Source organism: Lagopus muta, chromosome 1 (assembly GCF_023343835.1).
Source record: "Lagopus muta isolate bLagMut1 chromosome 1, bLagMut1 primary, whole genome shotgun sequence".
Classification (NCBI taxonomy): Eukaryota; Metazoa; Chordata; class Aves; order Galliformes; family Phasianidae; genus Lagopus; species Lagopus muta.
The window spans coordinates 188,239,708-188,265,264 of record NC_064433.1 but is presented as its reverse complement, the minus strand read 5'-3'; the positions used below and the strand labels follow the sequence as shown (position 1 = coordinate 188,265,264).

The window sequence follows — 25,557 nt, the reverse complement described above, 5'->3', positions numbered from 1 at the left end:
GGGAAGCCTGAGCTGTTGAAATGTTGGGTATAGAAGGGCTTCTTCAGAAATTCAGCATCTTCTTTTCTTTTTTAATTCATTCCATGTGGAGCATGGGGATCAGTGGCAAGCGTGATGTGGCAAGCATGGTTGTTGGTGGAATCCAAATCAAATGGAATGTGGAGTTCCTGCCACTTGCTCTAACTAACTGTGCTCCAGCTGAGCGTGATGACAAGGAGCCTGCTAGTTCTGCCCAGTCGTGGGCATGGACTGTGGGAATTAATCTGTATGCTCCTGCTGGGGCTGCCAGGAACAAGTGACATTTATAGCACTGCTTGTCCCCAGACTCAGATGGTAGCACCATGACAGGGAGATGCTTGTATCTTTTCCACTTTTTCACGAAAGAAAGACTGGTAATCCTACATGCTTCGTGGACTAATAAGTGGGAAAATTAGTCCAGTGTAAGTAACTTTTGAGATGGTGGGCAGTAAGCGAACTTTACTGGAGTGGAAATGGCCTGCTTAAATGCTGTCAATTAAATGGCCTCAGTGAGATTTGCTTTAACTATGAAGGACATAGTAATATTTGAAGAGAAAAAAGAAACTGCGGTCAAGTTGACACTGCATTGATTTATATCTTGTCTGAATATACATTGTATATAGAGCCAAATCCTTGGATGCTGGAAGTTAGAGGCCTGACTAATAGAGCTGTGATGATTTATCTCAGCTGAGAGTTGGCAGGATTTAGGTGACATTTTCTTTGGCTCTAGACCACAGATTGATGTTGGTCCTCAGCTATCAACTTGTCACCATTTATGACTAGATGAATGAGAAACAGATTCCAGTTTTTGTCCTCATTTGGTCTCTTGCTGATCTTGAAAGTGATTGTAAACTCTGTATTTGTGGTTGTCTTTAAATTATGTTAAAATTAATGATATCATTGTTAATCTATCTATGAAAATAGACCCACATAAACATATTTATTGAACCACTGAGCTAAACAGATGTTTTCTATCTGAGGATCTAGCCCAGTAACTAACTTTTAAGTCTTAATTATTTGTTTACATTCTCATAGAATTTGGATTGACTTTGTGATGTGGCCTGGTTGTTATTTTGTTTGTATAGAATGGGCTGTGGCATAAGCAGAAGTATAGCAGTGGGGTGCTCTCTGAAATGGAAATATTTGATAGTAAAATTAATTAGGTCAGAAGCAGTTGCACTCAGTGATTTCCATTAACATGAAGAACTTTTTGGACAGTTACTTTCATAAGCTTCCATAAGTAAAATAATTTTTCTTCCCATCTGGGTATTTTTTTAGAATATTTTGTTCTTAAGCCATCAAAAATGAAAAGATTTAGATTGATTAGTCTTCGCTTGTTGTGTTATACCAGGCACGTGCATGCATGGGTAATTTCTATAGACCTGCTATCTTGTATATTTGCATATTGACACAAGAAATGGTAAACTGAGGATCAGGCTTTGTTGTCTTTGTTAGCACTAGAAGTGATCTAACACTCTACAAGCAGTGTTATTTTTAAACAGTTACAGTGGGGAAAAAAATAACAACAGAACACAAAAGCTTACTATTAGAATGCAGTTCAATTGTTCACTTGGTGACTGTTTTCTGGAAATACGGAGTACAGCATGTGTTCATGAAATAATTGCCTGTTTGAAGGTTGCTTCCATCTGTATTTAAATGTTGAATGGAGTGAAGGAGCTCAGCAATACCACACAAATAAGTTGGAGTTCACAAGATAACTCCTGTGCTGGTTCTTTTCTATGGTTTTGTTTTATTTATTAATCTATCTATCTATTTATTTATTTCCCATTAAGCCATTTCCTGTTCAGCCAACCAGATTTTTCTGCCTACTTATTTGAATTGAGTATTTGTAAGCATTTATTTGTAAGCTGGCTATGACAACTCTGTACAACAACTATGGTATATGCTTGGATACCTCACAAGAGCAGTGTAGGAAACAGAGTGAAAGAATGACTGTAAAGCAAACTGGGCAAACATCCTCCTTCATCCATGATGTCTGCATCACTCTGGAACCCATGAGTTTGGGAGAGATTTTTCTGTCCTTTTTCAGCAGTCTTTATAAAAAGCGCTACGTCCTCTCCTGGGATTGCGTTTCCATCTAGTGCAAGAACCAAGAGATGTAGCAGTTATGTAACAGTCTGACGCTTTTGCAGTCCTTAATTTACTGTCTTTTTTGAATTTACTGATGATTCTTGCAATTAAGATTCTCAGTTCTGTTTGGCAACTCACCATCTGCAAAAGAGGGCATAAATGAACACTGACTTTCTGCGCCTTCACAATGTCCTTAATTAGATTCATTTTAAATCTGAGAGTTTTAATCAAGGGAATTACCTAAGGGTGTCTTTGTCTGCACTTACACTTTTAGTCATGTCTTCCAAAGGATTTGTAGTGTTTGATTATAAGATACTCCAAAAGGAGTTTCACTGCTTTGCTGTTGGCATACTAAACTTTCCTCTTGCTAGGATGGCTTGCTTGCTAGATCTATTATGCAGAGATAATGAAGTATCACAGACTGCAGCTGTGTTGTAGAAATATTTGGGGTTAACAGCATTTTTTGAGGTCAGCATTCAACACATTCTCTGTGCAGTGTTAATAGATTCTCTCTGCTTTTTCATACTACAGAGCTCTTGGTCCATCATCCTAATCCCCTTCCACCCTTTTGGGATGTCTTCTGCTACTAAGAAACAGCAGAAAAGAGTGGCAAAGGTTATCTGGGGCACAAAAGATTTCTAGTGAGTGTCCTAAGTCACTGCTTTGCAGAGCCTCATTCAGTGCCATCTGACCCCTCAGTGTTCAGAAGTAAACATGGACTTTGAGAACAGTGGAACCTGTATGAAGATTTTGAGAGCTGTGCATACTACCATAGCTCATACAATCACAGAATCATCAAATCATTAACACTGTAAAAGACCACTGAGATCATCAAGTCCAACTGTCAACCCTTCCCCACCATGCCCACCAAACCATGTCCCTCAAGGCTGCACTTGAACATTTCTTGAACACCTCCAGGGACGATGACCCTACCGCCTCCCTTGGAAGCCAGTTTCAATAACTCCCTACTCTTTCAGAGAATAACCTTTTCCGAACATGCAACCTGAATATCCCCTGGTGCAACTCAAAACCATTCACTCTTGTCTGATTGCTGATACCTGGGAGAAGAGGCCAACCCCTACCTCTCTACAACCTGTATTCAGTGAGTTGTAGAGAGTGACTGGGTCTCTCCAGACTGAACAATCCCAGTTCCCTCAGCCACTCCTCATAAGACTTGTGCTCCAGACCCTTCACTTCTTTGTTGAACATCTTTGGACACTCTCCAGGGCCTCAATGTCTCTCCTGTAGCGAGTGTCCAAATCTCATGGGCTGTAGCTTTATGTAGATGCTACCGTGGGAATATAGTGCACATTTTGGCTGCCTATGTGCTTGGCAGCTGAGCCTGATGTCTTTCTGCCCTCACAAGGAGAGTAAAAGTCACTCCTTCCTGAGCCCTGCATACAGATGTAGGATATTATGGTTCTGTTTATATGGGATAAATCAGTGAACAGATGATAAAGTTATTTTGGCTTTGACTTCTCCCAGTTTACTGGGAACACTGGAGGAACAAGAATGCACTCTAGCCCTGCACAGTATCTGATTTTAGCTTGATCTGGAAGTTAACTCATAAGCATTTCTGGTTCAAACTACTCAAGGATTTTCTTCTTCACTGAAGTTATTCTAAAGAACTTTGTACTTTTGGAAGGTGCCTTTATGTTAGTCCTGGTGGTTGTGTTTTATGCAAAGAATGTTCTGACTCTTCTACAGCGGAGCCAAGTGGGAACATATTGAAACATACATATTCTGTTTTGTTTTAATGCTCTGAGTCTGGAAGAATTGTTTCTGAAATCAGTCTTGCTCTCTTTAAACACAAAACAAATAAATGGCTCTGTTTGGGCAGACTCACTGCTCTCCTAAGACTTCACGTTGTGAACTGTGTTCCTTCCTCTCCTGTGTGGATGTGCTCTATAAAACACGTAAATAGCTCTGCACTTCAGAAAGTGCCTTTTGCAGGGGCTTTTTCACTCTCCCTGAGCTTTAAGTCTTTTTCTATTAAAACACTGTTAGCTAATAAATTCTGCAATCTGGGTGGTGGGATTTTTTTTTTTTTTTTTTTTTTGGCTAATATGTGAAATATTTGAAAACTGAGCTATTAAAACAGTGCTCTGTTCCTGTGTCTTTCACCTTTGTGCTGATGGTAATGGAAAATTCGAAGTGCTAAAATTCAGCTTTATTTTTAAAGGCAGTATTAAAGCAATACCGTGCATGTTTCTGCTGGGTCATGGTATTCCTGCAGCTCTTCATCATTCTCACTCCTGCACCTCTCCTTGCCTACTGCTAGAGGCACTTTTCTGTCCACCTCTTCACCATTTAAAGAAGCTGTCTGTATCCTGCACTACTGAAACGCTGTCATCAATTTCCAGATACTAAATCTGGTTTTAAACTAGCCTCTTAAATCCCTCTTCCCCTTGCTCAGCCTTTCGATGCTTTTTTTCTCATTTGCATCACCTCTCCCCTTCCCAATGTCCTTTATGATGGAAGTGGGGAAGAGCTGGGACATCTCTCCTGTAATCAGATTTATGGATTCAATGGGGAAAAGTTCAGCTAAAGTGAGGTAGTGTTGGATTAGCAGTAAAGTACAGCACATCCCAGCAGGGCAGCAAATCCTTCATGCTTGGGCAGACAGTGGCAGACTCTAGCAGTGCATGTGTTAACAGAAGTGACTGGCTCAGGAGCAAAATTTGAGAGAAACGACACTAGGAGCCACTTGGTGCTCTATTTAATCAAGGACTGAGGAAAGAAAAGGGAAATAAGACTTTAAAAAATGCAATGACACTTTGACAATGCCATATATATACTTAACGACCCATGTTTACCTTCCTCAAGTTTTAGTTAATGTGACCCCAGTGGCACAAAGAAGGGGGGAGTTTCACAATTGCAAAACAAGCTCAGAAATCCTTCAGATAAGGTGACAATTCTTAAGGTGACAAGTCTTAAGGTGACAATTCTTAAGGTGACAAGTCTTAAAATTCAAATGGTACACATTAAGTTGTACAAATCCACTATCTGCAGATTGACCCACTTAGTTGCTTGACTTCATCCTCAGGAAACATTTCACATGAGTTATTTACAATGAGTAATCTCATTAAGCACACATTATGTATAGGATATTTGCTGTCTTTATTGCTGTACTTATTTTATGAGAAGCACCAGGATGTTGTTACAGCACACCCAGTCACCCAAGTGCAGCAGTGCATAGCTGAAAACAAAATAAATCTATAATTTCAGATCTCCTTTAAGCTGAAACTCAGTACTGATCTTTATGACAACAATTATTTAAGGGTAAATTTTTATTGAAGAATTAGCTACCTAAAATTTCTGCAGCTCATGAGGTTTATGAGCAAATATATATACATCTATAAATAATATCTTTCTGGACAGGATTTTAGATTTCTGTTTCAAAGCCTGATTTAAAGTAATGTTCTGGCAGCATCACTGGAGTTTAAAAACAGTGTGCACATCCAACTTCCATAGTATTTATTATTTTTTATTCCCTGATGCAAAGCATGATTGGAGTACAGTTTTTCTGTTAACACATACATAGCTTAAGGGTTATCTCCCAGGAGTGTTGATACCCCAAAGCTATGCTTTTCTGGCACGGGAAATTCCATGCTAAGGTCAAACATGAGCGATTCAAGTATTCTGAGTTTATGGACCTATATATAAAGAGAGCTCCATTCTTTGTTTACGTCCTGCAATAATCCACAAATATGATTAGTAGTATTTCTTGAAGTATTTCTAGTCCCCAGTTAAGTGGTGAGTGTTCTTAACCAAAGGGTGGTTCAAGTGGAGCATTAACACTGTGCCTCCAGGTCAGTAACTCTTTCCTCAATGACAGCAAGAAACTGCACCTTAGCAAGGCACCTCATTCTGCTTGGTACTCTAAAAATGTGTAGAAGGTTGTGTAGAAGACAAAGAGTAGAAGTGATGCCCTGCTTGGCAATATTTCATAGAGATAGTGAAAGAGAAGTTAATCTCTCCAGGTTTGTATCAATTAAGGTCTACAGACACTTTCAAGATCCTTTTTAAAGTATGATCTGGGCTGTTGAAGGGTGTGCTGCTTTTGATTAATGATGAAGGTGATATAGATGGCAGTCTCTGGTCAAGGTGTCAGGTATATCCCGTAAGAAGATTTCTCAGTGTTGGTAAGGTGGTGACCAGCAGGTCATTATGAGACATTCCTTCTAGTATCAGAATATCAGATGTTCCTTTGTACATGTTTGAAGCTGCTACTGGCTTTTCATCAAAATGCAAATGAATACAGGTTTGGATTATAATCACAGAATAACCAAGGTTGGAAAAGACCTTCAAGATCATCCAGTCCAACCATCTACCTATCACCAATAGCTCTCACTAAACCATGTCCCTCAACACAAAATCCGAACGTTCCTTGAACACCTCCAGGGTCAGTGACTCCACCAGCTCCCTAGGCAGCCCATTCCAGTTCTTGACCACTCTTTCAGAAAAGTAGAATTTCCTAATTTCGTGGCATAACCTAAGACATAGAGCTATTCAGCATCTCACATAAGCCTGTATCATATCAACCATCTATTTCTGCAATACCATGGAAAAACGTTCTATTTAACCATAACAGACTACATGTTTTAGTTCATTTTCATTTGTACTTTAAATTGCAAGTTCTGTTTTTCATTCATTCATGCCCTGTAATGCCATGCACATTTACGGGGATATAGAAAACTAAAGGTCTCTCATTATCACATAAATGGCTGTGAATAGCCACCTAGAATGCGTTTTCCAAAGATTTATTTGCCCAAAGTTCTGAATGTCTCCTGTGTTGTGCCTGGGGAATGTCCCTTCAGCTCTGTTGGTATCACTCATATGCCACGACAAATGAGCATAGGAATCCTGCCCTGGGGCTGATCCTATATGTCAAGGGAGCATTGCACAGGCATTTCTGAAGAAATTAACATTAAAAAATTCTGAAAAGGCTAATGGAATATATATATATATATATTTCCAGTTGGGAACAGTCATGCAAATTAGGATTTGTTTGCTTTGTTTGTTTGTTTTTGGTGCTCTAGGGAAGCAAAAAATATAAATGGGAAACTGTCTGTGAACCATATAATTAATAAACTGCTCTGTGCTACAGGAAGGCTATGAATTTTAGGTCTGAATACCCTGTGCTTTCAGGGCTTCGCAAATTAAAGCTCCAGTTATCCATGCAAGCAGACCTAGGTTGTGTCGTCCCTTCTGGGACTTGAGCATTGCCAAAAAACCAAAGGTTTTAGCTCAGCCTTGTTTGTTGATGGCTCTTGCAGTCTAAATGGAGCTTGTGTATACATCTGTGTGCCTCTGAGCTTTTCTGTTTGGGCATCTGCCTGTTTTTCATCTAATGTGAAGTCACAGGTACAAATATTTGTTTGAAATGTTTAATGTTTACTATGAATTCTGACACATCCTATCAATCATTCCAACTGTACCTACTCATCTGAGCCAAGGTAGGCCCATCTTTTTTTTTTTTTTACCCTGCATACTTAATGGTATTTCCTTAGTGTCTAGACATCTTAAGATATTAATCTGTTGTCATAAGGCCTGTGACACGAATTTGGGGAAAGCTATTGTCTCAATTTTAGAGCTGAAGAAGGTATTGAAGGACAGGTTTGATAGAGCACTGGGCAACTTGACCTAGTGCCTGATCTAGTGGTTGGCAGAGCTGGAACTAGATGACCTTTGAGATCATCATGGGTGGTGATGCCATGGAACAAGTTGCCCAAGGAGGTTGTGGATGCCCCATCCCTGGAGGCATTCAAGGCCAGGCTGGATGTGGCTCTGGGCAGCCTGGTCTGGTGGTTGGTGACCCTGCACATAGCAGGGGGGGTGAAAATGGATGATCATTGTGGTCCCGTTCAACCCAGGCCATTGTAGGGTTCCACGATCCCTTTCATCCCAAACCACTCTACGATTCTGATACAGTACACCAATACTATTTATAGAGGAACCTGATCCTATGATTCTGTGATTCTACAAATATGACTGCCATGTAGAAGACAGTCAAACATGCCACTTTTGGAACAAGCACTGCACTCAAGAAAATTAACCCGTGTCAGAATTGTTAGCCCAAATGTGATGCCACGTCTTTGTAAAACATTTCACTGGTCAGCTCTTGGAACAACCTTGGGGCTCTGTAAAAAAGAACAGAGTGACAGAACAGGACATTATTCATTTGTGGAAAGGGAAGAGGCACTTTACACATATTTACGATCATAGAAAATGGAGTAACTTTAGGAAAAGATTTTGATAGGTTGTTTTGGCAGCCTGGGCTATCTCTTTATTTGGTTATTTACCTTCAACTTAGGAGCTGTGTTTGAGTTGTAGAGCAACAGAGAGACTGAGGTGTGTAGGAGCTGTCAGATTTGCAATCTGCTCTCCTGTCACTGTCGATGCTGAGAGCCATGTACCTGGGCAGCTACATTTAGAGGTGAAGTGTATTGCTTTGAGTTGTTTTTAACATACGGTGGAAGCATCTAAAATTTAATGTGCTATAATTTAAGGAAAAGCTAAACAAGAGAAAGGCTGAAGCTTTCCTCCCACAAATGCATAGTATGTATATGTATTCTTGTATAGACTTTTCAATACCTACTTCATGCCCCTGGCACCTGAGCTTACTTTACCCCAGCTGTGTGGATCTATGCTACATAAATACAATCCTCATCCCCAGCTAATCTAAACTTGTTCAATGCCAATCCTTATTTGCTGTGCCACTTGTCAATCTGACAGCGGTGGTATTCCCTTCATTGACACTACCAGTCTGAGATTTCCTGACTGAGGGATGAGCCTTGAATTATTTTGAGTGATATTCGTATTTGGATAACCATTTACTATCTTAAAACTGTTTGGCAACATGGAACGAACAACCAGACAAACTGTTCTAGAGGGAAGAGCAGTGATTTCTAGCACTGAATAGCCAGCAGTGGGATTTAAATGTCATGACAGTAGCAGAATGGCAACACTGTACTGCAGCACAGAGAATAAGCTTCAGAAGACTGAATCTAGCCATTTGTTGTTACAGGAAACACTGCCATGTCATACATCACTCAAACTTGGAAAAGATTCACTGTCACTCTTCTACTAACCTCCACTGCCACCCTGTGCTGGCCACTGCTGCAGGATACATATGATAGAACAAAGCACCACACACAAAAAGTCACTATTTAAAGATGAGTCTCAGTTGGAATGCCAGGTGAATATCTTTTCAGAGAATTTGTTATCTACCTCAATTTTGCCCCTTGCTGCATCCCAATCTGCTGCAAGTCTGCATGGTATATAGAGCTTTTCATTCTAAGCTCTGTCCAGGCATTCTAAGGGGCCAATTTATGTCACATTTGACATTAGCAGATTTACTCTATTTAAATAGTTCATAAAATTATAGAGTAGACATAGCAGATAGAAGAAAAATCCCAACTGGAATTTATAGCTCTGCAGCTGATGGAGGTCTGCAGTTGATTCTTAGAGATAAGGTGTGGTAACTCATCAAGTACAGTGATATTTCCCATGGAATATCTTTCTTGCAATCAGCAGATTAGAGGCTTCTTATGCTTGAGGTTATGGATGGACAGTTACTTGTGAGAGATAAGAACTCATTCAAATAAAAGATAAGTGGAACAAACTTCTGTTGTCAGATATGTTAGAGTGAATTTAGATTTGCACTGGCGTATCAAGACAGTTTGGTTCCTCATTCTCTTCTTGGATAGCAAAAGTATTTAAAATCAGAATATTTGACTACTCACATGAGTAGGTAGTTTGTTTTGCTTTTTTGTTTTGTATTTTTTTAAATAGAGAAAAACTGTTTTGCTAATATAATCTTAGTGTTTACCTTATCGATTCTTAACAGTAATACAATTTTTACTTATCAGATATAGACTAATCAAATTTTTAGAGTAGTATGTAGGCTTATTCTACTTGAGTATAATCTAATCAGCTATGCATTTCCCCCCCCGTAGATACATGTATGAGTAGTGCTTTAGGAGATTCAAGGGGTGATTTAAACAATAATTTTTTTCTGCTTTCTTTCTCAAAACTCAAATTGCAACTAACTTTCTGAAATAACAATTCTATTGCTACACAGTATCTTCTATAACAAAAAATGTTTTTATTCTCTGTTTATTTTTGTACATTGTTTGTGGCTGATATGATATTGTGGAGCTCTTGTAAGATTATTCACAATCTTTCCATTCCACATAATAGCAGGACCTTGTATCTCCTTTCCTTTCTGTGAAATCAATGGCAAAATTGATTTCGGAATGAAAGTAGAAGGATGTTCTCTAGTTTATCACCTCTTATAATTAAAGAATTTGAATTAGGTTTGTCATTTCACAGCATTCACAGTAGCAGTTAGCAGATTGCATGCTTATTGGGTTCTTACATATGCCTAACCAATGTTAAGCAGTAAACTTTCTGAAAAATGGAGCTTATTAAATGCTCTATTTACGAAAACCAATCTTGACATCTATATTAATTTATATCTGATTATTTTACTATCTTCAAATGGTTTTTTTAGACATGGAAATTGGATACTGTATTTTATTTTGGCCTTTCTGAACAGTGATAATCTACAACACTACTGCAGCTACGTGGCAGTGAGCTGTTTTGTGTTCTGGTTTGTACGTAACTAATTGCCAACTTATTACCAAGTACTTATTACTGGTCAATTTGCATAAATTGCAGCATCACAGCTGATCCAGTGCAAAACTTTGTGATTCTAGAAACACACATTTTATGCTCTTATTTTAGTTCAAAATGTTTAAGTGTCATAGCTCTGAGTTGAAGCTATCAGTGTTCAAGGTGACATAAACATAAATGTTTTAAAATAACATGGCTTTAAAGCATATAAAATCAAATGTTAGTGTTTGCTTTTAAGCAGATGTTCTACACTCTTCAGCATATGAATACCCTACAGTTTATACAGTCTTCTATGCTGTTGTATTGTCATCTTTACACCTTTGTTCTTAACTTATTATTTCTGTTTATCCATCATGACTGAAAATACTGTCACACCTGCAGAGGCCTCAGATTTATCTTGCTTTCTGAGCAAAGGCCAATAGACCCCAACTGTCACAAAACTGAAATGGCTGGATAATAACAAATTGCTTCTTGTCCTTGCTGCTATTCTCTAAGTGGTCTGGGCTATCATGAAAGGCTGTCTCTTGTCAGAGAGAGTCTAGTAGTCAGGGATGCATCACAGGATTACAACATCTTGGGTCCACATAAACACTAAAGTGGCTAACATACAGTTTAGACAACATTCAAGTACCAAATCCAAATAGGCAATTCATGAAGTCTCTTCTCATTCCTATTGTCCTTTCTTCACCACAAGGATTCCTGCAGGCCTTAAAGCACCAGAGTACTCATAAGTAAGTTTCCCATCCTTTGTGCTGAACCTTCTTTCATTTCTTTTTGTAAAACTGGGCATCTTTGGTAGATAGGATGAAGACTTCCTCTGTCTGAGCATCGTTCACTGCTGATGAATGTAGTGCTTTCCTGGAAGGCGGAAACTGGGGGGTTTGACCTCCATTATGAAACTTGTGTTGAACTCTGAACTTCAGTTCACAAAAATGCAATTATCTTAAGAGTTCCTCATCTTCCATCCATCTTTTGAGGATGGAAAGGATGAAGCAATAACCTCTACTCAAAGAGACAACTTCGGTGTGTAAGTAGAGGAGAGAGTTGTAGAAATGTGTCATAACCTCTTCTAGATGTACAGGTCAGGCAGATACCTCCAGCAGGAGATGGAGAAAGAAATATCAGAATCAGAAATATCTTTTAGTCAGTCTTGTTGCTCCCTGCATCCAGCCAACATGCGACTTTTTCTGAATTTTGTTATTTGTCATTTTCATGAACTGCACTGCAGGAATCAGATCAGGGAACTATTAGCGTCACCACACATTCTTTATGAGTTGCTGGCTAATTCCACTGTGCTGCTCTCAAACTGTGGCAGAAATATTGATGACAATATGCAGTGTCACCTTACAGGCATCATAAGACCCCCAGAGTGACCCTAATGAGCCTAGGGAGACACTGAAAATCAGAAATTCCACAGAAAATTACCTAGGTCTTCAGTTAAGTCCAGAGCAGAGTCAAGTCATATCGACATGACAGAACATCTTTAAGCAAATAGTTTGTAGTGCGAGAATCACAGAATCACCAAATTGCAGGGGTTGGAAGGGACCTCAAGAGACTACCGAGTCCAACCTCTCTGCCAAGGCAGGTTCCATCCAGTAGGTCACACGGGTAAGAATCTAGATGGGTCTTGAATATCTCCGTAGAAGAAGACTATACAACCTCTTCCATTACTCTGTACTTACTTTAAAGAAGTTCTTCCACTTATTTGCATGGAACTTCCTATGTTCAAGTTTTTGGCTATTGCTCCTTGTCCTATTGCTACGAACCACCAAAAAGAACCTGGCCTCATCGATTTACCTCCCACCTCCTTTTAGATATTTATTAACATTAATCAGATCCCCCCTCAATCTTCTTTTCCCCAGACTGAACAGACCTGGGTTACTCAGACTTTCCTTATATGGGACATACTCCGGGCCCTTCATCATCTTTGTGGCCCTCTGTGGGAGTCTTTCGAGGAGATCCCTGTGGAGAAGGATTGCAATTTTTTGTTTGTTTGTTTGTTTTTGGAAGAATGTAATAAAACTGTAGGTACTGATAATGGTTATAGACTTAAGTTGTCACGTTTTGTTGTTTGTTTGTTTCGGTTTGTTTTGTTTTAATATGTTTTTGCTGTGTTTTCATTCAAGATACACTCCATACAAAAATAAGAAGCAAATTCTACCTATAACTGTAAACTGAGCGGGTGAGCAGCAAGAATGTGAGCTGTGATAGGGTCTTATGTTACATCAGTTCAGTTCAAAGCTGCAGGGCCTTTGCATAAGTCTATGTAGATGGACATTTCTGTGCTAATTTATGGAAGCAAAGAAGTGGGAGGCACAGTAGTTAGGAATATTGAATTGCATTGCTTAGAAAATCTAGGCGATTTAAAATACTTTGGGAGGCTCAGCAACATCATGACATACAGTTTCACTGAACTTTAGCTCACTTACTTTCTACTTTCTAAAGTTAGTAATATGTGTTGTCAAGAATAGTCTGTCTTATTCTGACTGATCACCTCTTCATTTGATAGACTGACTGTAAGAAAAGATTAGGTGTCACTGTGAGTAGCTCATGAATTACATTTCAATTCCTTAAAAAATAATTGAATAAATATCTGGAGATGAAATCAGTAAAATCTAGAGGGTAATAGAAATTTGAGTAAACAAACAGCATGATTTTTATAGAGAACAAATCATGCAAGACACACTTAATTGCTTGTTTTGATAGAATTACTGAATTATTAGCTGCTGCTTATATTTTTGGAGGATAAACTTTCTAAAACATCGTAAGCAGTTAGACTTCCAGCTCCTGCTGATTTTAAGAGCTTGCTACATTATCTCTTGAAGTTTTAAAGAAAAGTTCATCTTAATTGGCTTGAAATTTAGTCTTCCTGCATAACTTCCCAGACCCCCAGGAGTGACTGTGCCCAGATGGATATATATTGAGCAACAGAATGATGCTGGCACTGCTTCTAACCATTATTATATGCAGATTTGCTTGATATTTTTGTTGATTATAGAAAAGTCAGGCTCAAATCATCATGCCAAGGAAATGTGCAGGCCTGAATTTAGCCATGAGCTTTAATATAGTACTGCAGAGCAAAGACTTTCTGCAAAAAAACACAGAAAAACTTGTGCTAGGAAAATTTAGACATCAGCTGGAGAAGAAAATAGAATTTTTATCAACTCTTGACCAACAGAGGTGCTTCAAAAATCTGTTACATTATGCTGAATTTTTTTTGGAATTCATAGAATCATAGAATGGTTTAGGTTAGAAGAGACCTTTAAGATCATCTAGTTCCAACCTTTCTGCATGGACACCTCCCTCTAGAACAGGTTGCTCACAGCCCCATCCAGCCTGGCCTTGAATGCTTCCAGGGAGAGGGCATCCACAACCTCATTGGGGAGCCTGTTCCAGTGTCTCACCACACTCACAGTGAAGAATTTTTTCCTGATATCTCATCTAAATCTACTCTCTTCCAGTTTAAGGCCATTCCCCTCATCCTGTCGCTACATGCTCATGTAAAAAGTTTCTCCCCAGCTTTCCTGTAGACCCCTTCAGGTACTGGAAGGCCGCTATAAGGTCCCCTTGGAGCCTTCTCTTCTCCAGGCTGAAAAGCCCCTACTTCCTCAGCCTGTGCTCATAGAGGAAGTGCTCCAGCCCTCTGATCATCTTTGTGGCCTTCATCTAGACCTGCTCCAACAGCTTGATGCCCTTCTTGTGTTGGGGGCCCAAGAAGTGGATGCAGTACTGTAGGTGGGGTCTCACAAGAGCAGAGTGGAGGGGTGGAATCACCAATTAAAATTATTTTAATTCATCTAATTATTCTGAATAGAAACAAATTCAGGGAAAATTAATTGAGCTAAATCAAAGAAAGAATATAGTAGCACTGACATAGTATTATACACACTTCTAAAACAGATCTAGTTGAAAGATTTAAGAGAAGTCAATGATTTGGACCAACAAATGTAAATCAGTTAACTCATTTCAACCATCAGAACTCCTTGCAATGAAATATGGACATGTCTACTGCCATTGTATAATGCATTGTATAATGAGAAGTTCTCCAAAGGTAGCAAATATTGAATTTGTTCTACGAGTGAAAAGCTGAATCATAGTTGGTATTTTAAGAGGAATACAAGAGGGAGATTTGTCTGAAGCTAACAATATCTTGTTTGAAACAGATGTCCTCAGGCAGCTAGTGGTCAAGATTGAGAAGGAGTTGAAAACAAAAGATACAGGAGGTGTTTCTGAGATCCAGCCGAAGAAAATGTATGGAAGACAGAGTTAGGTTGGGATCAGTCATTCAGAACTGAGATGGAGAAAATCGGAAGAACAGGAATAATGAATATAAGAAATGAGAGGCTAATGAATGGTAACTAGTGGAGAAAGTTTTATCAATTGTGTAAAAAGTTGGTTGCTACTACTTGAAAATCATGTAGAGTTTAAATGAAGGCAAAATCAGCAGCTAATCTAGAAGCTAATTAAAAACTAAATAAGAAACTATTTTCTTTTTCTTTGCCCCCCCTCCCCCCCAATAATCTGGTTGGTCTCTGCATGTCTTGATGATGACTGAGGACCTTTGAGATTTCAGACTGTGGTCCTACTTTAGGTAGAATTACCACAGATGAGATCATGAATTTAATGAAGTTAGTTTAGTGTCAGTTGATTTCAGTGTTGACAGAAATGCCACAACTTAAGATGATCTAATGGCAAAGAAAATGGATGGGCGTGAAACATCTTCAAGGCTGAAATTCAATAAAATCAGGTAGTGAGTGAGATGTGTTATTCTCCATACTTCTAGTCAAAGAAAGTTAAAAAGCCTATGGAGGTGCAGAGCAACATAAAGTTTGGTTCTGAACAATCATTGTAGTCAAAACAAATTAATCTTCTCTGATCAGTATAATCTACTTACTGATCTGGAGTTTGAAGATAATATTTATCAACTACAGTCATTGAAATAATAGGTGTAAATGTAAGTCATCCACCAAAATCTGTACTGGCCCAGAAGGATAAATTGCAAGTAAATAATTTAATCCTTTATGTATAACAAAAAAGAAAAAGAAAAGAAAAATGCAGGACATAATACAGGGTTTCTTATAACTTACAAAATAAACTTATGGAACCATTTCTCAAATAGTTCTTCAATTAAATACCATCATTAAATACCTATTCGGATTCTGCTTCTAAGTTGTAGTTAGTTTGAATCAAGAGTTAATTTTACCATGAATAGAATGATATGCCATTTTGATTGCTCTTGTGTGATGTTATGTTGCTCTTTTCTAGAAGGATAACTCAATGTGATTCAGACAACCTGAAAACATAAAATGAGAGAAAATACAACCATCATGTGGGTGAATTGCCCCTTATTGGCAGCAGTCGATACAGAATTACTGTCTCACAAGATCCTTTTGTAGCTTTACACCATTAACTTTCATTTGTGCTGCCGTTGGTAACTCAATATCTCCTGCAAACATTGTCAGCTACCTGTTATTCTTTTTTTCAGATTTATGATATTATGATTTATGACTACTTTGAGTTGCGTATGTGCTAACAGAAACTTCACTAAATGCTCCCTTCTATGATGAAAGCATATCTTTTATTACTATCCTTTATTTTCAATTTTTGGCAAGCTGTTAACTCATTGGAAGATCTTTCCTCTGAACTCCCAAGAGTGTAATTTCTTCAAGAGGTATTAGATAGTTTAAAACTAGTTCTTGACTTCCTAGTACACATTTTATGGATCTGTCAAAAAATCTTTATTTTTCACTTCAGTTTGAGGTAGTTCTTCCGAGCTGCCCCATGTAAAGAAAGATGCAACAGGAGCAGAAGTGTTTTGGGAAAAGCACTAATCCTCATTACAAACAATCATCCTTAGACACTTGCAGAGTGAGACTAAAATCAGAGTAGTTCTCAGTGCATAAAGAGGAGGATAAATAAAAAGAAGTAGTCAGAAGTTAACACATGGGATTAAAGTCTATAGAAGATCAAAGAGCAGAATGTAAAGGTATGATGGAAAATAACGTTTTTAGCATATGTGTTAATGTCCAGATACTGCTATTTGGTGGGAATGTTCGTGTCTAGCTCCATCCAGGTCAACTGCTCACATCTAGTTCCCAAGGCTGATGAAAGAGTAATTAAATTGCGGCATTGTGGTTTTTAAGAGAGTGTTCTGTTAAGCTGTTCTTTTCAAGGATACTAACTTTTCTTAAACACAACATGTAAATGTGTGAGTGCCGCATCCCCAAGCATTCACTGTGATGTTCTTACACTCTTGGGACCTGAAACTGCCCTGAACCTCTTCCCTTCTGCCATGCACAAATTACATTCACATTGTAGGACAGTATAATTTTCTGTCTATTCATGTGCTTGCTGAGTGCTTAATGCAAAACGCACACATATTATGACAATAAATATTGAGGTAGCAGAATTCTTGAAATTCTCCTTATTGAAACTTTTGCTGCTTTACAGAGAGTTAAAATAAGTGGGTAATGTCTAGTTGTGCCAGGAGGTGTAGAGGAAGGATATCGTTAGAGAAGGTTTAATGGGAACATATGGTTTTCTGGCCATTTGCCCAGTGATCTTATACTGATTGGTGTTTTGGTGGGAGGAGAGACTCTTTCTCTTCAAATATTTTGTCAGTCATTAATTTTAAACTCTTCCTGTTTGTCTTGAAGTACTGCAGCAGCGTTCAGTGATGCCTGAGCTCATGTAAAGCTATGATACCCGTTATTACTCCCATTGCTCCTAATGCATACCAATTTGATCCAGGCCCTGTGCAAAGGTGCTTCTTCAGCATCAGCTGTTACTTTCTTTCTCTGTGTTTGTGCAGGTTATATAGCAAATTTTAAATGGAAAAGTATTTTGATTCTGTTTTCCTAGGTGATCTCGTGCTTTATGTTTAAGGGGTGTAAACTCCACTGTTATTCATCAGGCTGACCTGATGGAAAGAAAGCTGAGGATACTTTAAAGGCCTCCCTTAAGTGTTTCAAAAATGCTTTACTTCAGTGGATGGGGAATTCACTGAATTCCTAAATAGAAAATGATGCAGAAGCAAGCCAGGAAGAAAGAAAGCAAAACCCTAAAGAAGGAGAAAGGATAACAGGGAAGAAGAGAACGGTGTAATATTGTGAGACAACTAAATGCAAGCCTGCAGCTAGCACTTGATGGTGTCTGCTTTTGCAGCTTAACAAATATTAGACAGTTGGTGGTTATGTAAAGACTTCATTTTACCTTAAATTTTACTGTTCTATCCTCCCACTGGCTTTTCCACTTGAGAATGTTTTTCTGGGAAAGGTTATTAAAGATAGGAATGGTCCTTTTTTATTCTTTTTTTTTTTCTTTAAATCCTTTAATGAAAAGGGTGTGCCCATTATTGCTAAATGTACCCATTCCATGGCTTCCTGTTGGATCTCTGTTAGATGCATTAGGGAAAATCAGAACACGTTGGCAGAAGTAAGACTAGACCTACTGGCTCATGGATCTCATTTCTATGCTTGGATACCAGAAACCTTTATTCCTTAAGGATATAAGGATATAAGGCTGCTGAATGCTTATGAAGTCCTTTCCAAGTTTGCATAACCTCTCTGTGGGTAAAGTAGTTTCAGGAATTCTGCTTATTCTCATGAAAGTAAAGTAATTGAAGTTTTCCAAACTTTAGATTAGCCACTTAATGTACCATGGCCCTTGAAGAGCAAGCCAAGTACCCATTCTGTCCCACTCTTCCATGACTTATTAAAGGGTTGCTCTGGGTTTCAGAACCTCTCTATGGAGCGCAGAACACTAAATTGTGCAAGGGAAAACAAAATAGTGTGCACAAAGAGACTGGAAGATGAGGGCTCACTTATCACTATCAATGAAAATAAATGAAAAACTGAAACTGTGTTTGGGACTGGAAATAAACTAAAACGTTTTATGTCATCTATTCCTTTTTTTCCCTGCAACTACCAAACAGTCTTTTAAAACAGTAAACCAGTTATGACTAAGCGTATTTGAATTTACTCCATAGTCACAATTGCTCTCTGCAAAGGTTTTGCCTCTCTTTTTGGTCTGGGAAGTGCTCTCATCCACAGAAAGTATGGACAGAGAAGAGGACAGTCTTCTCCTCAGTGTATAAAGAGGAAGAAGTGTAAAGCACAACATGGTTCCTAATAATAAGAGACAGTCAGTGCATTATGTGCCCTACTTTCTTCCATAGGATGTTACTGTTGGGAGCACTGAACGAGTTGTTAGAAGCACAGGCTCTTATTCATAGATGGAACAGGAAACTGGGGATCTTCATTTGTTCTGTGCTCTTACCAGATGCATTATTCTGCATTTATGATCATAGTTAATTCAAAACAAAGGGTTAAAAAAAGTAATTTGATATAAATTTCTATCTCTGTTCCTTTCTAATTAGCCCAGAAACATCCATTCCCACCTGCAATCACGTGAGGTTCTGCCATTCAGACCTCCAAATAACCATTAATCTGAGTTTTATTAATTACAGTTTCCTGGTTTCTCCCAGAAATATCCTCAGCAAGGATTTACTGGAGAAAATGTTGTAGGCAAGATTGGGAAAAGTGCATAAGGATTTCCCTGGTACACAGTGTCCTTAGTATTCAGGGTAGTTTAATCAGGCATGTTCTGCAACTGCTAACCAAGTGAAGGGAGATGCTAGAGGGATTGTTCTTGCTGTCCTGGGCGTTTGGAAATATGGAGTCAAACTCCTTCATGCTAGGCATATTAAAACTCTTGCACCCTAATCTTTAGGTGCAGTTTGCGAAGAAGCCTTATATATTTTTTTCCTTTAAGACATCTTCAAAAGAAAAAAATAAAGGTTCAGTTGAGTTGAAAAGAAATGACTTCAGCAGCAGTTCTAGGAAGTGTGATGCCAGCTGTGGGTTCTCAGTCTAAACTCTTGGAGGAATCTTCTTGAATCTGAGGAAATGTGAAAGTTTGGACACAGCCTCTCTAGGGCATTTTGTCATTTCCGGTTTCCTCTTGCTCAGTACACTGGTTCTGTGTGTGATTCACTTCAGCTGCTTTGCTTGCCTTGATCACATTTGTAGATCAGTTATCTGGTTCTTTTATGAAAAATTGGTGGTCTGAGCTGTATTCTCATGGCAGTGGCAATGCTGAATATCACCAGGAACTTCTTTTTAGTTATCTGCATGGTGCCTCTCCCACTGCAGACATAACAGAAGAATAGCAAAAATCCCAAAGCAGCCCATGATAGCTCCGTGATATCAGTAGAACTATATATTATTTATGCATACTTGAATTTTAATGAAGAGTAATGCCATTTGCTCATTAGTTTAGAAGCCCAAAATACCCACCATTTATTTGGTGACTCTGAGATGTCTCCCTTACCAGATATTACATTTTTATTCCACTTCCCAGACAGAAGATATTAAATGTCAATGTTTGACAGGCATTATTTTTGTTACTCTACCAGTAAGTAATGCAGATCATCACTTACTGTAAGGGTTGACTGGGATCCAGATGGAAGGTTCTTATTCACAACCCCACTCTGTTATATACTGAAATGAGCTACAACATAGTGATGTTGGAAGTTATATAATTTAGTGACTAGGTAAGACTCAAGCAGATTCTTTTTTAGTACTCTGAGAACTGGTTGCTGTATAAAGTGCATTGCAAGTGGCCATGGGTAATCTTGTCCCAGCTGAAATAAATGGCAATGTTTTCTTTTGTCTTCCTTCTGGCTTCCCGTTTCTTGTTCAGGTCATTCAGAATATAGTTCCCTTGGGACATCTGAGCCAGTTCGCTGTGCACCAGCAAAATGGCTGTGATCTTCCATGGAACCATCTGTCCTGACTTATTCAGCATGTCAGTAAAAGTCGCAGTTAGAGAAGTCCTCTGGAATGAGCCTGAAAAGATTTTACAAAATGACCTGTCTTTTATTAAGCAAATTTGCCTCAACTTTGACAGTCTTCACGTTCAGTTTTTGAAAATGGAAAATGAATAGTGTGGGTAAAATAGGCTGGCCAAAGGTAGAGTAAACTTCTTAATTCTTCAGACTCAGTGCTATAAGGAGGAAAAAAAAAGATGCACCTGGAATTTCTTTCCCTTTCTCAGTAAAACCTCATGGGAACAGAGCCAAAGTAGTAACTCTTCTTTTATACGTATATATTTAAGTAGAAAATTATATATTAGACAAAGCAATGGGGAAGTGACCTTGTAAGCTTGTAAATGCACTCAAATCACTACAATGTACGAAGTTTAATTTGCTTCTTAAATTGAAGTTGAAGGTAGGTCTGTGTTCAGTATGTTCAGTTGATCTAGGAAATGTACCTTGTTCTTGGAATGCTTTTATCAGACCTTGGCAGTTTTGAATATGCTTGTTCTCATATTTCATTGAGATGCCATCTGGAAACACAATTTAAAGGGTCATTTTTGCAAAAGATGTGACATAAAAGTTGAACAGGTTGGTCCAGGGTAAAAGTGGAGGGATGAGTTAGTCCTTCCTTAGGCTATTGTAGAATTGTGAAAAAGAAAATCAAAATAAAGGTTGGTGGAAGTGCAAGACATTGCAAAATAGCCAAAGAAAGGGAATGAAAATGTGGTAGTAGGCAGCAGAGGGGTGGAAATTAGAAAAGAATCAGTGGAAAGAGGCAAGAGGGGCAGGAAACAAGGCAATGCTATAAATAGTCAGTGTCTCTTGGGAAGAAATAGCTGTCGTCTTGTTATATTCCTACAAATCAACACTTCTATCACAGTCACTGTCAGCAATATTCTGCAAATGCTCCATTGCAAAAATGTTAAAGACTTACTGATGAAAATGTCATTTTTTTTTTCAGAGTGCGAGTAAAGATACCAAAGTTCAGCTCCTAACCGCTGATAAATCCCAAGTCTTAGTAGTTTTCTGTAACTTACAGTCCAGACAATTAATACTTTGAAGTGACTTTTTGAAGTGCAGAAGTATAAAAATATCTACGGGAACAAATCCTAACTCAAAGCATTCCCGAGGTGTTCCTGTTTTGGCACCATGTTTCCACTTGTTTGTAACTCCAACAGTTCCCATGCGGGATGCCTCAAGTGTCTGTGAATGTGCCCATGAGGTTGAGATTGCCATTCCTGAGAAGAGAACTGCCTGAGTACCCTTTCTCTATGGGAACAGTTGCTCATATGGAAATACGGGTTTTGTAATCAGCTGATAGCTGAGCATTTGACTGTACAGCCTAGATATGGTCTTAACCATTCTTTTCAATGTAGTATTTGTAGATTTATTAATTAACTTCTTTTATGGAATCCAGAAGACAGTTATTTCTCTTTGCATCACATTAGGAGATCAAAGAAGAAAAACTATGGCTTTTCCAAAAGGAGTTTTGATCTCTAGTTCAGCCTTACTTAAATAAAGTTAAGATCTACTCTGCCATAAGTGGAGAGAATATGTTCTATGCATCATTACAGGTTAGGGGCTGACCTGCTGGAGAGGAGCTCTACAAAGAAGTACCTGGGTGTCCTGGTGGACAGCAAGTTGACAGTGAGCCAGCAGTGTGCTCTTGTGGCTAAGGAGGCCAATGATACCCTGGGGTGCATTAAAAAGAGTGTGGACAAGTCAAGGGAGCTGATCCTCACCCTCTATTTTACTCTGGTGTGGCTACATCTGCAGTACTGTGTCCACTTCTGGGCTCCTCAGTTCAAGATAGGGAACTGCTGGAGATAGTCCAGCAGAAGACCACAAAGATGATTACAGGCCTTACAAGGAAAGGCTGAAAGACCTGGGTCTGTTCAGCCTGCAGAACAGAAGACGGGTGGAATCTGGTCAATACTTACAAATATCTGAAAAGTTGGTATTGAGTGGATAGAGGCCAGAATCTTTTCAGTGACAGAACAAGGTTGCAGAGGGTACAAACTAGAATATTTGAAGTTTCTTCAAATATGAAGATAATCTTTACTGTGAGTACACTGGAACAGGCTGCCCAGAGAGGCTGTAGCATCTCCTTTTCTGAAGATATTCAATGCTGCCTGAACACCTAAGTGTGTGACCCACTATAGGGAACCTGCTTTAGCAGAGAACTGGCCTAGATGATTTCCAGAGGTCCCTTCCACCTATTACGATTCTATGATTCTGTAATTTTTTGAGGTCAGGACATTGAGGTCAGGAATTCCAATTTACTGTATAATTGCACATTAAAATTACCAAAAAATCAGCAGTGTGTTGGGATCATGTAAATACACCAAATTACTCCATATCTTTATATCTGGCTGCCTGATCTTGGAGGCTCATATTTCCCTTAAGAAAACCAAATGAGACAATACACTTCAGTGTGGCTATTCCATGATTCAGGTCATCAGCTCATTTCCTCACTAACTGTTCTTAAGTCAAATATAGTCTCAGACTTGATTGCTCAGGTTTTCAAGCAAGTCTTTTTCTGAAGCTGTATCACTTTCATCTGTATTCTCTAAAATATGTCAACCATCACTTCCTCAGTTATCTGTGTGATTGCATGTAGTTCTCTTTCAAGATACAGTGGATATATAAGTAACTGTCTTTACATGTTGCTGCTTTCTGAAAGGCTTTCAGAAACAGAATTTGTGTTAATTGTTACAAAAATGATAACATTCTTAAGGCAATTATGTTTGATGAAGTATGCACAGATATTGTATGTACATAGTGCCAGTTGTCATTATGCATTCTCAGTTAAATAACTTGAAGATGCAAAACTAGAAGTGATAGAATATGTATTAAGAGTAGTGTTTTCTTTCAAACAGGACAGAGTAGAAGAAAAAAAGCTGTCAGTTTTTATCAGTGCATTTGGAAGTTTTGCTAAAGCAAAACAAGAAGTGTCACGGGGTTATGCTGATCATTTGTTTTGTTTGCTTGCAGGGAGCTTAAATTCGATCAATAAATTACCCTTTTGAATATCCTGAGGTCTGTGTACAGGGAATTTCTATAATGCAGCAAACTTAAGCAAGAGCATTTTGGAGCATTTATACTGAGAAAGAGTTGCCAGGAGGAATGAATCCAAATGGCATTAAAATAGTAAAGCTCTTAGCAGATTTAATGGTATAGAAAGACAAGTTATTTTGCATTCTAGGCTATGTACTGAATTTAAGAGCCATCAAGAAGCTGGAAAAGAAATATATAAATGCAGCAAAAATATAGATTTGGTACTTAAATTAATTGGAAAAACATGGAAATCATGCTGTGATTTAATCTATCCTTAACCTAGTCTATGACTTCTAACTCATGAAGTAGACTGAATGCTGGAATAGATTGCAAATATGTCAGAAGCTTTAATTTGAACTGCCAGCGGGATGGATTGGATTGTGTGTGCTGCCCAGATACTAGCAACATTCCTCATTGTTGTCAAAGAACATGCCAGCAGTTCCTGGCCACACTGGCAAGGAAATCAATGGCCAGTATGACATTCTAAAGTTTTTTGAGCATTTCAACTCCTTTCAACACAAAACTGTCCAGTTCACAGCCATGAAGTTTCCAGTGTCTCCCCGTAGTGGTAAGCATAATATTGGATTTAGGATATGCAAAAGAACAATATTAAGAAAAGAGAAAGCAGTATTTAGGAACTGAACATGACCTACAGCAAGTTGCCTCATGTACTCCTGCTAAGCTGCTCTTCAATTAATTCAGTTATATTGGCACAGTTAGAAATGGTTTGGCTTGCTGATGTAGAAACAGGAGGAGCTTTTTCCAAAGCAGTGTAGGGTACCAAGCAGCAATTTATACTCCTGAAATTACCAATTTAAAATATATTTTATTGCATAAAGTCATTACAACAATTTAAAGCACTTTAAATACAGTCAAACAAACTCAGTTTCATAGCACTCTTGTACATTACTAAGGATTTTCACCCAAATATTTCTTCTAAACGAGCTGTAGGTGTTATAGGACGGCACTATGATGCTGACCATTAATTCAAAGACACTTGATTGTTACCTGTATACACTTTGTGTCTTTGGCCTTTATCCTGGTCTTTTTGAGTCTTGAAACTTTTATTAATTTTCAGGCATGGTGATCTTTGTAGAGTAAGCACGCCCAATTTTGTTTTCTCAAGATAACTCAGTGTGTCAGCTGTACATATCATTCTTCCTCACTCTTGTCTGTAGATCAACTTGTGCTCTGATGTGAAATTTAATGTCCCATTGTTTCAGTGTTCTCACCTCTGGCCTTAAACCTTTACTTGAAGTCACCTTTCCTGACTTCCAGAGTAGACAGCAATTCCTCGGTATGATATTTTGTTACACCATCTGCCAAATAATCTTATCTGGAGAAGAGATACTGGTATGAAAATTCTGTTAAACTAGGTATTTCTCATATGATTTAAATGGAAAAATATATTCCAATAAATAAATAGTTAATCGTGTATGAGAATAATTAAAAAAAAAAAAGTGTAGGTGGAGTTGTAGACAATATTTTAATTTTCCATGCGATTTAGTTATTAACGGCAGGGTATGAAGTGGTACTGTTTGCCTGAAGAAGAGGATGGTAAAGAACAGATATATTTTCAACTCCTGTAAAGGATGGCATACTTCAGACTTTATGACATTGAAAACTTCCACTGTTCTACGTGGTGCAGTGGTGCTTGGCTGCTATTGCTTAATCATTCTAATGGTAATGAGTCTAAAGGTTTTATACTGGTGTTTTGGCTGCACTACACTAGTCCATCAATGTGTAATGATATTTTAAAGCCTTATATGAACCTCAAACAGATGCATTTAAAAAATCATGTTACTAAATCACCAAATTGAGATGAAATTAAAATTTGATAGTTTTACTGTTCTTAAAACAGCAATACAGCAGTTCAGTGTTCTACAGTAAGCCCTAAGAAGCAAAGTCACTCAGATTACATTCAGACAGCAGTG

At 38.4% G+C, this 25,557-nt stretch overlaps 1 protein-coding gene across 18 annotated transcripts in view; it reads left to right on the top strand.

The window, feature by feature from the left end:
• Window positions 1-25,557, top strand: part of DLG2 (discs large MAGUK scaffold protein 2) — a 994,028-nt gene that overhangs the window by 163,653 nt on the left and 804,818 nt on the right. The window lies entirely within an intron of this gene.